Source organism: Octodon degus, unplaced genomic scaffold, assembly GCF_000260255.1.
Source record: "Octodon degus isolate 3935 unplaced genomic scaffold, OctDeg1.0 scaffold00083, whole genome shotgun sequence".
Lineage (NCBI taxonomy): Eukaryota > Metazoa > Chordata > Mammalia > Rodentia > Octodontidae > Octodon > Octodon degus.
In genome coordinates, this window is record NW_004524659.1 from 2,145,633 (window position 1) to 2,159,153 (window position 13,521).

Genomic DNA, 13,521 nt, shown 5'->3' on the forward strand with positions numbered 1-13,521 from the left:
AAGTGGTTAGGATAGATATATAATTACATTCTCTTAATGAGTAGAGTGATTTGTTCTAATGGTGTTTGTAAATAGAATATCAAGTCCTCATCTTGTACAGCAATTAACCACTAGGAACAATGTATGCAATGTATGTTAATTATTGAAACTGTCCTACCAATTTGGTTTGAAACTGTCTCATTGATATTTTTTTCTCAATAAAATTATGGAAAAAATAAATAAAGTCAATCATTTCAAATAAAAAAATAAAATAAAAATTTTCTTCACTGGCTACAGATCTTGCAAGAGGAAACTTCCTCTTAGGGATAGGTGGCCTTTTTGTTTAGAAAAATATCAGAGGATCTTCTTGTGGATGTGTGTGTTTGTGAAAATACAGGCTTAGGGCACAGTAGGAAAGAGAAAGAGGTAAGCTCTGCTATTCCACTGGAATTTTTGTGTTATTTGTTTGAAGAGACCTTCAGATGAGAAGAAGAGAAGCAACTAAGCATGGGGCATGAAGGATGGCTGCAGCTGAAGGGATTGAACCTTGAAAAAAAAAAAAAGACAGTGAGGCAGGTATTCCCTGTGGAGGAAACAGTAAGAGAACTGCAAGAGTGGGAGAGAAATGCCCGTTGCAAGATTGCCAACTCTGCTATATGCTGATATTAACTGTCTAGTGTCCTTCACAATCAGTGTGAAATATCTCAGGCTCTTGGTAGCAGTGCTTTGAGGAATAAAGAACATTTGGTTGATGTAAGGTGGAGAGAAGGCAGTAGCCATGAGGAAAAGAGCAGGTGGCAAGACCTCAGCAAAGATGAATATTCAGGACTGCCGTTCTTCTAAAATTTCTCAGGAAAGCTAAAAAGACACCCAACATCTCTAGTTATGGCAAATAGTGACTTGAATCTGCTCATCTGAAGTTCAAGGCAACCACTTCCCTGTAAGTCTGAGGAACACAGGACCTTCTGGTTTGTGATTTGGATCCATTTGGCATATAGCTACCACATCAAGTCAAGCCAGACCGAGGCCAGACAGTGGGACACCAGAGGGCATGGAGTACTTCACCAGCCCTGAGCTTGTACCAATGCCTTGAGCTGCCAAGCAACCCTGAGCAGGCCAGAAGGTGGGCTTAGTGAACTCTGACCAAGAGATTGTGAACTTTTATGGAAAAGGATGATAAAACCCCAGTTTGAGTGAAAAGAAGAGGTATGAATAGAAAGATAATTGGGACAGAAGAGGCTATGCAGGCAAGGAGAAGGGAATGCCATCTGGAATGGATATAACCTTATGTGGTTTTTACCTAGCCCACAAATGACACATAGATGTCACCTGGTCAATTAATCAGGAGCCTCAGGAGAAAACAAGGCACAGAGTCCTCCAGGAGAGATTCGTGAAGAGACTGTTCTCATGAGATGGGGAGGGCTAAAGAAGCTCAGCAAGGGACTCAAGGCCAGTGGCTGTGGGAATCACTCTTGCCTAAGCCTGAAGGGGCAAGGGCAAAGGACGTGTCCCCACAAAATGGACTACCAGAGGGAGCTGGGATTTTCATAAAGGAACCAACTCTTGCCACATTCAGCCTTCCAGGAAGGAAGCTGGGGCATGAACTCAGCCATCTCTCTCTTCTGTGCTGCCAGTGCTGTCCACTGACCAAAGTCATCAGGAAGTGGAGGTCAAATAAGCCAGGTTGGTGCATCCCATAAGCCGGACGATGGTTGGAGTGTGAGCTGAGGGTTATGGAGAACACTAGCTTGCTTGCTACCCAATCAGCGTTGTGCTGTAGGAGCTGGTCTCACACGCTGAGGCTTTGTTCTGCTTCTCAGAGTGACCAGCAGGACTGTAGAGCCAGAAAATATTGCATTGGCTTTCTCATGCCATGGTGGTCTTTGCCTGACTTCTGAAGAAATCTACATTATTCAGAAAAACTCGAAAGGGAAGCTTGTGGTCTTAAACTGGAAACTGGGACTATGGGGAGAAAATATATTTGTGATGTACACAGATCCCAGGCACCCTGGCATTCTAAGAGCAAATAGCCACATTTTAAAATCAATTGGAAATAGTATTGTAGGTCATCCAAGAGTGTGCCTAAGGTCCCATGTGGTTGCAACCTAGCATCCAGAGCTAGTACGAGGCTGAAATTAGCTCAGCTACTTCTAGAAACTGAATTGGCAGTAGCAGTTCATGCTCAGAAGAAAACAGTGGGGAGATGAGGATGAAGTGAGGACGTCCAAGCCAGTGCCATTTCGGGTGGACTCCCAGACTTGTTTTGACAGCATGGGGAGCTCGGCAACATCTCATACACTTCATAGTCTGTGCTGCCATGAGGCAAAGGGCTGCAGTTAGCCAGACCTTCCTTGGTTACAAGCCTGAGGAAACCACCATGACATACAGCTGACAAGCTTCCAAAAGACACAAGGATTCTCCGAAGTCTGTGGGTGCTTCCATTTGAAACAACATGCCTACTGGTATTGGGTAAGCATGCAGAACTCAGAAGGGTAATCCAAAGGGGCTGAGAGGGGGGTTGCTTTCTGACACAGTCTGCTATGAGACCATCTCCCTGTTTGCCTGACATTAGGTTTGACCTGATTTACCTATGCCGTGGAGAGGGAATTTCCAAGAGATCCTTCTTGCAGAATTCTCTGGCACTTATTGAGTATGGCCCTTGGGCAAAGACTTAACTCCAGGCTTTAATTTTTCTCTTCAACCAAAGACCTACAATTCCTACCTTACTGCACCTACTTTATGGGGTGGTCATATGGATCAAAAGTAAAAGCACCTTAAAGGACAGAAAACAAGTATGTGGCTTCCCAGGTTGCAACATTAGAGGAGGAGGAGGATGTCAGACTCCCTGGATTTTCTAATTGAAAGAGAACCCCTCATTCAGGAAGCTTGTCCTGGAAGGTCACCATCCTCACAGCACTATTCAGAAGAGGTGCAAGACATATTTTATTATACCACAATATTGTTCAAGAAGTCACTCAAAGATGCACGCAAGGATCATTCCAATCTTTGATAAATTAAAAAGAATGGCTTGGCAAGGCATACCTGAACTATAAAGTCACTCCTTGAATTGCTAATGACCAACAGTGTCCACAAAGGCCAAAATGTGTGATAACTAAAGCCAGGCTAAAGCTTGCTTCTGTTCTCTGCATTGAAACAAAAGACTTGTTAAGAAAAGTTATACTTTATAGCCTAGAAGAATAACAGTTAACCCGCTGCATACCTGTCCTGCTATCCCCAGCACTGACTTCACCCTGCAGACTGGTCCTCTGCCAGGGATCGGGGTAGAGCAGGGCTACTGGGCCAGTAACCTTGAGGATTGCTGCAGACTTGAGGCTGTCTCCAAGAACAACTGGTGCATCGAGTAGACTCTGGCTGAAGTTGAGTGCTCAAAAGTATACAGAATAAAGGAGATTTGCTGGTTCAGCAATAGTCCCAGAAGCACATAGGTGCTGGCTGCCAATAGTCCAGAGAACTGGGTTCAGAGGGCAAACAACCACTGTTCCGCTGAGCGACCAAGTAAGTGCCAGTCTCATGCAATCTGGAGGAGATGGTGCAGAGGAAAACCTCCCCAAATGCAGCTCTGCTGCACATTGACAACAAAACAAAAAGAGAATATGTGCATTTCTTTTTAGCTCTTCTTTGGATTGGAGACCTGGCTGTCCTAAACTGTAGATTTACTGTAGCCAGTCCTTAGATATTGCCAACTACTTAAAATGAATTGTTACCAAAATGTTTAGAGAAAACCATAGATTAAGCATATTGACTATGTTTCTTCTTTAAGGAATAGTTAAGGGCAATAACAATGACAAAGCAGCCGGGTAGATATTTTCCCACCCATTGTTAATAACGGCCTCTCAGCAGACTGATGGATGACGATCCCTTTGATGGAGAGCTCGCAGCCCTCGCACTGTGGCAGGGATCTGCAACTAGGAGAACTTGCAAGGGATTTGATTTGAGAGATGCCTGGCTGCTGATGGATGAAGAAAGCTGGGAAGAGACACAGCAGCATCAACACGGAACTATAAAAAGAGAAGAAGAGTGGCAATTATCTTGTTCGTCTCTTCCTACTCTCACTTCTGGTAGACTCGGAGGAAGACGCAGAGAAATACCACGAAGGTCACTCGATCTGCTTTCCAGCTGCTTCTGCGTCACGAAAGGCACAGAGATGCAGGCAAGATGCGTAGATGTGAGGAAAGTTCTAGACACCTGTCAATTTCGGGGAAGGAGGCTCCACTCGACACCCACGAGGGATCTTGGCTAATGGAAGCTCCCTCCTCGTGTAGCTGCTGCATCAGCAGGAGGAGGAAGAAGGAAAGCAGCCTGGCTCAGCCAGAAATGACACATTTTGTTCACATATCCTTGGCTAAAACTAGTCATGTAGCCTCATCGAAGTGCAAAGGAATGAGAAAGTATCATGCCCAGAAAATAGAGCTCTACACGTGTGGTCGCTCCTCCCTCCCTCTCTCCCTCCCTCCCTCCCTCCCATTCAGTCTTCAGTTGCTCCGACCTGGGATGGTCTCTACCATTCACAGCAACCCACCTGCCCATTGCCATAGCCAAGGATAATTTTTTTTTAATCTTATAGTATCTTTGAAGAGCATCGGTGCCAAATAATTGCGCCTCCTTCTAAATCCAGCCTGTTCTCAGCCCCTGACACACCACATGCCACGGCTCCTCCTCTCTTCTCACTTGGCTCTGGGAATCTTGCCTCCTGCAACCCACCTCTAAATGTTGGTGGCTTGTAGGACTGGTTGTGGCCTTATTTTCTCTTTCTTTCTTTCTGTGTGTTCTCTCCCTACGTGGTTAGATCACTGCCATAGCTTTAAATGTCATCAGATACTAATGCACCTGAAACACAGACTACAGTGTAGATGGCCTTTCTTTTTTTATTTTTATTTTTATTGGTTTTATTGGTGCATCTTAGATATCCACAATGATCGCATTCATCAGAAGTTTGTACCTGTACCTGACATAACTTGATTCCTCTTTCTTCCCCAATGCCCTCCCCTCTCTTTAGCCCTTCTCCTCCTCATTTACAAAAGCTTTGTTTCCCTTTCTTCCCTCTATTCTCTTTTTTTCTTTTCCCTTCCTTTTTCTCCTCCCCATCCTTTGCTCCCTTTCCCATTTAAGCACTGTCTTCCGATTTCCCAGGGTCTCTTGTACAGTTTGGCCCTTATGCTTTCAGTTTGTCTTTTCTAAGAGACCCCTCCACACTTCTCTACTAATTGCTAATGGGGTCACAGAGAGCATCAAATAAAGGCTCACACCTCCCACATCTGACTCAATGGTGCCTCATTGTCTGAATCAGAAACCTCAGCTTGATGCGCGCTTGACAGCTCCCTTTTGCTCAGCCCCCAATCCACACATCCTGCCAATTTAGCCTCCAAAACACATCAGAATTGATCTTGAATCAACAAATCTCACACTGTCTGTAGTACCTACCCCCACCCCCAGCCCCAGCCACGAACTGCTACCTCCTGGTCTGCCTGTATGCACCCTCACCCCCTGTGGACTTGGCCTCTCAGCACCACCCAGGGTTCTCTCTCAAATGCAAGCTAGGCCATCGCATTTGCTGCTTAAATCCTTGCATTGGCTTCTCACTCACTGTGGCCCACCTGGCCATGTGACCTGGGTGCTCAGCTCTGCTGCTTGCTGTGCAGCAATAGCTCCAGCCATGTGGGACTCTGGACATCTCCCTGCCCACACCAGCCCCTTTGCTTCATGAGGATGCACCACACTCCTTGCTGTATCTTTGGGTACTGCTAGTTCATTTCTGACAATAGGATTCCAGATAAAATGTTACTTCCTCCTTGAGTTGGATACACAGAGGCATTAATATAAACTGTGGTGGTGTCCTCTCGAGTGGCTGCAGACCACACCACTGTCCCGTCTGTGCCCTCTTCCATTCAGAGAGGTCCTGGTCCTGTGGGTGGAGGTCTCATGACCTTCCCAATGGAGAGCAGAGTGTCAGGGAGCAGACTCTACTTGACCTCTCTGTTGTGATCACAACTGCCTTCCTGGGACCCAACAACCAAACTGCATAACATCTCTCTGACTTGATTCCTCCCAAGACTCCACTACCTTGTTTTGCCATAAAATCTTGCCCTTTTTCTGCAAATTGTTCATTGCTCAGGACCACAGAATCACTAATTGAGAAAATATGAACATGGAAATTGAGGTAAAAACCAATGTCAACTTTCACTTAGCATTCATTCTCCTGGTGGTGATCCGAGCAGAAACATTATGTAGAGGCAAATACTGTATCAGTGTGGCGATCAGGGTATTTCTGAGTATACAAATCAAGTGGTTATAGTGGTTGGTTAGCTCAGTCAGTTAGAGCCTGGAACTGATAAATCAGGTGTCCACTCAAAAGGATGCTTATGGAAGGTCCTAGTAGGACCAAGATCCTCCCTACAACTGTAGCTGCCTGCATGGTCCCAAATCCACCAGACCCACCTGCACCAACCGTGGCCACACACGCAACGCCATCTCCTGCTGTGGGAAACAGGGTTTTCTCAGAAGCTCAAGAAGTGCCTCCCACCAGCTGGCATTCACGGCTCAACTCCCCAAGGCCACCTCACTTCCAAAGCTAACAGTGCACTCCATGCCAGCTGATCCCTTCCCAAAGCAGAGTGCAGGCCATCCTGCAGAGAAGCTGAGAATTCTGGCCACCGTGAACCAAGGACAGAACATCTAGAGGTCTGCCCTGCAGAAAATGCCTGCTGGCATCTCACCTCCCTGGGCTTGGAAGCACAAGTTTACCCTTGAGAACCTCCCTCCCTGCCCCCAGGCTCTGAGGTTTAGGTTCCTTGCTGCACCACTCACCCACTCCCTTCCTGGAGGAGATCCACATCCCAGACAGGCTGTCAGGGAGACTCACCCTTCAACCATGATGGCTCAGAAGATTGGTACATGTGGTCTAGTGCACAAAGGGGTTACCAAAGAGAAGAAGTCAATTGGGACCCTGGCAGGTAGTCAGGCCAGCTGGGCTGTGGGGCTCATCATATGGAGGGTCCCACATGCCTGAGAAGCCAACAGGGAAGACAGAGCCAAGAAAGGGAAGTGGCCTAGCCAGACACCATCTTTTGAGTCTTAGGAGCGAGCCATGTCTGGCAGAATTTTGGTGACACGTTTCCACACATTCCTTTCTTTGGCTGGAGTTTCAGCTTTCTATCACCTCCACAGTCTTTTTCTTTATGAAAAATAAAACCAGCTTCATGCTAGATCAGATGGGGCTTTGTGAGCTGGGCAGACTGGGGCATCCAGGAGGGAAGTGCCGGGCCTGGCACTAAGGAAGACAAAGAGAGAAATGCCTTGGAAAGCTAGGTAGGAGCAAGGGGCAGGAGCCGCAGGGTGAGTCACTGCCTGCAGCCACAGTTGAGTGTCCAGAAAACCACTGAACTCTCTGGGGGGCCGAAGCTGGCTGGTTGCCAAGACCACCACCCCGTCCTGGCCTTTGTGCTGCAGGAATGGGCTAGAGCTGTGTTTCTTATACCTGCAAAGCACTCCTAGAAAGCAACGCCAAAAAAAATCTCCTTGTCTTATATCCCCACCCGCAGCCCCATGGCCACAGCGTTCCCTGCACTCCTGTCACACTAGCCTCCAGTACCATCTATCCCATGGCACGTGCCATCTTTCTAGACCTAGCTAGAATGCTTCCTCCTCCAGGAAGCTTTCCTTGGCTAAGAATGGGGAGCATGGGGGACCTTTATGACCTGAATTATTAGGACATTAGGATGACCACATGAAAACACACAATGCACACTAGACTCAAATTTGACTTAAGCTGCTTTAGGCTGGCTGCTTTGTCTTTGGAGCAAACAATGCCTGCTTGCCTGCCAGCACAAGAGAAGGGATTTAGTGTTCAGTGTTTGGTGTTCTGACCATTCAGGAAGAGCTCTTGAAGCAGGCCTTGACATTGCTGGGATTTTTTTTTTTTTTTTTTTTTTTTTTTTTTTTTTTTTTTTGACAGGATCTCACTAAATTTTCCCAGGCAGGTGTCAAATTTATGATCATTCTGCCTCATCTTCCCAAATAACTGGGATTGCAGGATACATCACTGCACGTGCTTCCCCAGGACCTTGACTCTGTGAAATGTCGCTGTGTCTGGAGCAAACTGAGCTGAGAGAGGCAAGGTAGAGACGAGGAGCTCAGTCTGTAGAGCCAAGCAGGCCTCAGCTTGGATCCCAGCTCAGGCCCCAACTCCTGTGTGTCCTGGGCAAGTTATAATATCTCTGAGCTCAATTTCTCTCCTCTGGAATGAAGATTATGGTGACTTCATCATAGCCCTACATAAAATAGCAGAGTTGGAAAAGACTGATGTTATGGTCTGTGTCTAATTTTCCCCCAAGCCTCATGCAGTCATGGGGCAGGAACTTCTAGAGTTTGAGATTAATTCATGATCAAGGCTGATATTATGGGTTTCAGTAGTTCTGGGATTATGGGTGTGAGTACGACACCCAGTCTGGGTGGATAGACTGAACACAACTTAATGGAGACATTGTTGCTGCCACTCCTCCCTTGTCCTCTGCTCTTGGCTGCCACCATGAAAGGGTTTCTCTCTGCCACGTGCTGCTCTGCCTTGGAACCAGCTGAGTATGGACTGAAACCTCCAGTAACTGTGAGCTAAATAAACCTTTCTTTCCTTCATTTTGAGTGTTGGTAATTTGTCCAATCAATGAGAGAAGAGTAACTGAGACTGCCAGGTACTCCATGTTTAACTCCCAGGAGACAGTCTAGAGAAATGGTGAGAAGGATGACAGTGCTTGAGAGTGGCTCAGTGTGCTGTATGTGCCCAGCACTGGGCTGCATGCATTACGCGGCATCCTAGCTAAACGTCACCGAAACCAAGGCTTAGTGTCACACTAAAAGTCCAGCTCCTGATGACACTAGAGCTGGCTTCAGCCCTGAGTCAGTCCCCTGCCCCTCCTCTATTGGGTGGCCAACCATTGTACCAGACCCACCATGGTAGTGGCATGCCATGGCATGCTCTGAAGTCAGACTGTCTTGTTCACATCTCAGCCCTGAAATGTAACTGGCATGCTCCTTAATCTCTGTGCCTCTGATGTTTTCATTTTCCACCTATAAACTGGAAATAATAATACCACATTTCATTGAATTGAAGACACCATCAATTTTAAGATGCAATATTGTTTTAACTACCACTAAAACAGAAAAAAAATGGGCAAGAGGGGTATCTACTAGGTGTTCCCCAATAAAGCCAGAACACCATGAGTAGATGCCTGAGAAATGAGAAATAAAACCTTCACGTAGAAGAAGTTACGAGGGACCTTGCTTGTCTCAATCTGACATCAGATAGAGGGAGGGGAGTAAATCCCCTCCTGAGAGTTTGAACCACAAGCTAGGACTCAGGCAAGCTGGAAGTCTGAACTCACACTACTATCCATTGTGGTTCAGGAGACTAAAAGCAGAGAATTTCAATTAAAGAGATTGTTACGGCCTCGTGTAATAGGGAAACAAATGAAAATTCATTCTTTTGGAATTAGACTTCCATCTAGGCTGGCAGCAAGTATTAGAAGCTGGGGACTATAAGAACCAGCCCAATAATTTAAAAACTGCTTAAAAGTGGGGAAATGAGTATTGTTCATTCATTGGGTTATGTCATTGTCTGGCTGTAACAATTAAGATAATGTTAAGCCTCTATGACAGACTCTTCCCAAGCCTCAGTGGAGTCACACAACAGCCTTTTGTCTCTTGCTCAGGCAAAGCCTAAGAGTCCCTCTGTGAGAGTGATGAAGAAGCCCAGGCTTTTACCATCCTGTGGCCCCCACCATCTTCAGCACATGGCTCCCTGGGTCTCCAAAGAGAAAACACATGTGAAATCATGAACAGAGGCTTTTATAGGTCAGGCAGGGATGTGATGCCTGTCACTCTCACCCACAATCTATTGGGCTTAATTCAGTCCCATGGCAATGCCATGCCTAATTGTGAGAGAGGCTGGGAGGTGTGATCTGGCGCCAGGCACCTGGCAGAAGCAGAAAGAGGTCAGGAGGACAGGGAGCTGCCCCTGCCATACCACCTCATGGGGCCACTGAGCGCTGTTAGAAAAACACTGTCAACATTAATAGATTGGAAAGGTACCTGATATCATACAGGGGCTCAGTCAATGTCTGCCTAAGTTCGGATTAATAAGAACATCTTTGATTTGTCAAAGCAATGAATTTTTCAAGATGAGCCTCACTGAACAAAAGAAATTCCTTTTGGTGTTCCTTAATGATATCTCCTACTGGACTTCAAAAACAGATGTGAGTTTTTAAAAAAGCAGTGTGTTTGCAGAAATATACGTATGGTTGGAGTCTAATATTTGTACTGAAAAATAATGTGCTCGTCTAAACCTGTCATTATCCTCAAACTCAATTCCCACAGGAAAAAAAGTGTGGTGCTCCAGAGTGGCTTCTAGAGTTCCAGCCAGCCTGGCTTCTAACCTAGAGCCTTTGTTTCCTAGTATTCTGGTTTTGTGATCTTGAACTCTCGGCCTCTCCCTGTGCTTTGCTATCCACCAGCCATGAATTAGTAAGGACACATGTTTCTCAGGAGCTATGGTGAGAATGAACACAGATAACAAATGTAAAGTTCCAAGAACACTGTAGGAACTGGGGAGGGCCTCCTCAAGGGGAACGTCTCTTATTTATATCATCCTTACTGCCCTGGGGGTCATCTCCTGAAACCCCATATTAGCAGCTATGGGTTGGACATTGAGCAGGATCCTACGCAGAACCCCAAGACAATCTCAAGGCTTCAAAAACTAAACCAGGCCTGGTGGCACATGCCCGTGATCCCAGAAGCTTGAGAAGCTAAGACACGAGGATTGCGAGTTGAGACCTGGTGCCAAGGCCCAGGGTTCAGTGCCCTGTAATAGTTCCCCAGACAACCGGCTGAGCAAATGCCAGGACCAGGATGTGTATGAAGCTCTTATTCAAATAGCCTTGTACAAACCAGTGGTCTGAGCATTCAAATGTCCATTTCTAAGAACACTATTAATAGTTCTATGCCGAGAAATAACTAAGAATTATAGATGCCCTTATGTAAAGTCTCACATCACTCCCAATTCCCGTTGTCAGCTGAGTGGAGGAGTTGGCTCATCCATCCACTTCTCTTTTGCTTAATGTCTAGCCGAGGCCGCAGACACAAGCACATGCCTCAGATTTATAACCGATGGTAAAATGCAGCTCCATCCTCTCGGTGAAGCAAAGCCCACAGCTTGATAGTTGGATAACCACACCTTTCCAGGAGTGTCAAGAACGACTTCTGAATTCTGAAATATCAGTGTTCAGTCTATGACTCGATAAAATGTTTTATCTAAAGCTCCTAGGAAGTCTCCACCCGGACTCCGCCATGTTGAGTCTTGTGGGTCGTGTGGCCGCCGCGTCGGCCTCCGGGGCCTTGCGGGGACTCAGCCCTTCGGCGTCGCTCCCCCAAGCTCAGCTTTTACTGCGGGCCGCCCCGGCAGCGGTCCAGCCTGCCAGAGACTATGCGGCGCAAACATCTCCGTCGCCCAAGTCAGGCGCCGCCACCGGACGCATCGTGGCGGTCATCGGTGCAGTGGTGGACGTCCAGTTTGATGAAGGATTGCCACCCATTCTAAACGCCTTGGAAGTGCAAGGCAGGGAGACCCGGCTGGTTTTGGAAGTGGCTCAGCATCTGGGTGAGAGTACAGTAAGAACGATTGCCATGGATGGTACAGAAGGCCTAGTCAGAGGCCAGAAAGTCCTGGATTCTGGTGCACCAATCAAAATTCCTGTTGGTCCTGAGACCTTGGGCAGAATCATGAATGTCATTGGAGAACCTATTGATGAGAGAGGGCCTATCAAAACCAAACAATTTGCTCCTATTCATGCTGAGGCTCCTGAGTTCATAGAGATGAGTGTTGAGCAGGAAATTCTGGTGACTGGGATCAAGGTTGTGGATCTGCTAGCTCCCTATGCCAAAGGTGGCAAAATTGGGCTGTTTGGTGGTGCTGGAGTTGGCAAGACCGTGTTGATCATGGAGTTAATCAACAATGTTGCCAAAGCCCATGGTGGTTACTCCGTGTTTGCTGGTGTCGGTGAGAGGACCCGAGAAGGCAATGATTTATATCATGAAATGATTGAATCTGGTGTAATCAATTTAAAAGATGCTACCTCAAAGGTAGCATTGGTATATGGTCAAATGAATGAACCACCTGGTGCTTGTGCCCGGGTAGCCCTGATGGGGCTGACTGTGGCCGAATATTTTAGAGACTAAGAAGGTCAAGATGTACTGCTGCTTATCGATAACATCTTTCGCTTCACCCAGGCTGGCTCAGAGGTGTCTGCCTTACCGGGCAGAATTCCTTCTGCTGTAGGCTATCAGCCAACCCTAGCAACTGACATGGGTACTATGCAAGAAAGAATCACCACCACCAAGAAAGGATCTATCACCTCTGTACAAGCTATCTACGTCCCTGCTGATGACTTGACTGACCCTGCCCCAGCTACTGCTTTTGCCCATTTGGATGCTACTACCGTGCTGTCTCGTGCTATTGCTGAGCTGGGTATCTATCCAGCTGTGGATCCTCTGGACTCCACCTCTCGCATCATGGATCCTAACATTGTTGGCAGCGAGCATTATGATGTTGCCCGTGGGGTGCAAAACATCCTTCAGGACTACAAATCCCTCCAGGACATCATTGCCATCCTGGGTATGGATGAACTTTCTGAGGAGGACAAGTTGACTGTGTCCCGAGCACGGAAAATGCAGCATTTCTTGTCTCAGTCATTCCAGCTTGCTGAGGTCTTCACAGGGCATATGGGGAAGCTGGTACCCCTGAAGGAGACCATCAAAGGATTCCAGCAGATTTTGGCAGGCGACTATGACCATCTCCCAGAACAGGCCTTTTACATGGTGGGACCCATTGAAGAAGCTGTGGCAAAAGCTGATAAACTTGCCGAGGAGCATGCGTCTTGAGAGCCTCCCGCCAGAATAAGCTCTCTTCTGTCCTGCCCTTCACTTTGCTGATAACCCTGAAACCAGTTTCTGTGTCGGCCGTACAAGAGCCTCAGTTGAAGACATACTGTGTCTGAAGAGTATTTAAGGTTTCCAATAAAATGTAAACCCAGAAAAAAAAAAATAAATAAATAAAATAAAATAAAATAAAAAAATAAAGCTCCTAGGACAGGAGCCGGAAATGTGGCCCTGTAGATCCCAGAGGGGAAAGAAGAGCTGACAATCAGAATCAGCTTTGTGCTGTGCAACGAGGGAGGGTTCCAGTACCCCAGTCTTCCTTGTCTCACTCCCCAGGTCAGAAACTCAGATTGTCTAAAGGACATGAGCCGCGGTCAAGAACTCAGAAAGCAGGGTACCATTTTTCCTCCTTTCCAGATGTGCAAGAGAGGATGGAAAAATGCAACAAATGTTTCAAATTAAAAAAATATTACATCTGATGAAGGAGATTATGGGGCCACAGAAGAAAGTGATCGATGATATACAATGCACCTAAGAAGAATCACCTAGAGAGAGAACATTCTCTCATGCTTTCACAGAGAGCAAACTGGTCAAGCAATG

At 46.7% G+C, this 13,521-nt stretch overlaps 1 pseudogene across 1 annotated transcript; it reads left to right on the plus strand.

Annotated features, from left to right (window-relative positions):
• The first annotated feature begins 11,319 nt into the window (after positions 1-11,319).
• Positions 11,320-13,076, plus strand: LOC101585747 (annotated as a pseudogene). Its single transcript, XR_002822261.1, has one exon. The product of XR_002822261.1 is annotated as an ATP synthase subunit beta, mitochondrial pseudogene (transcript).
• Positions 13,077-13,521: the final 445 nt, after the last annotated feature.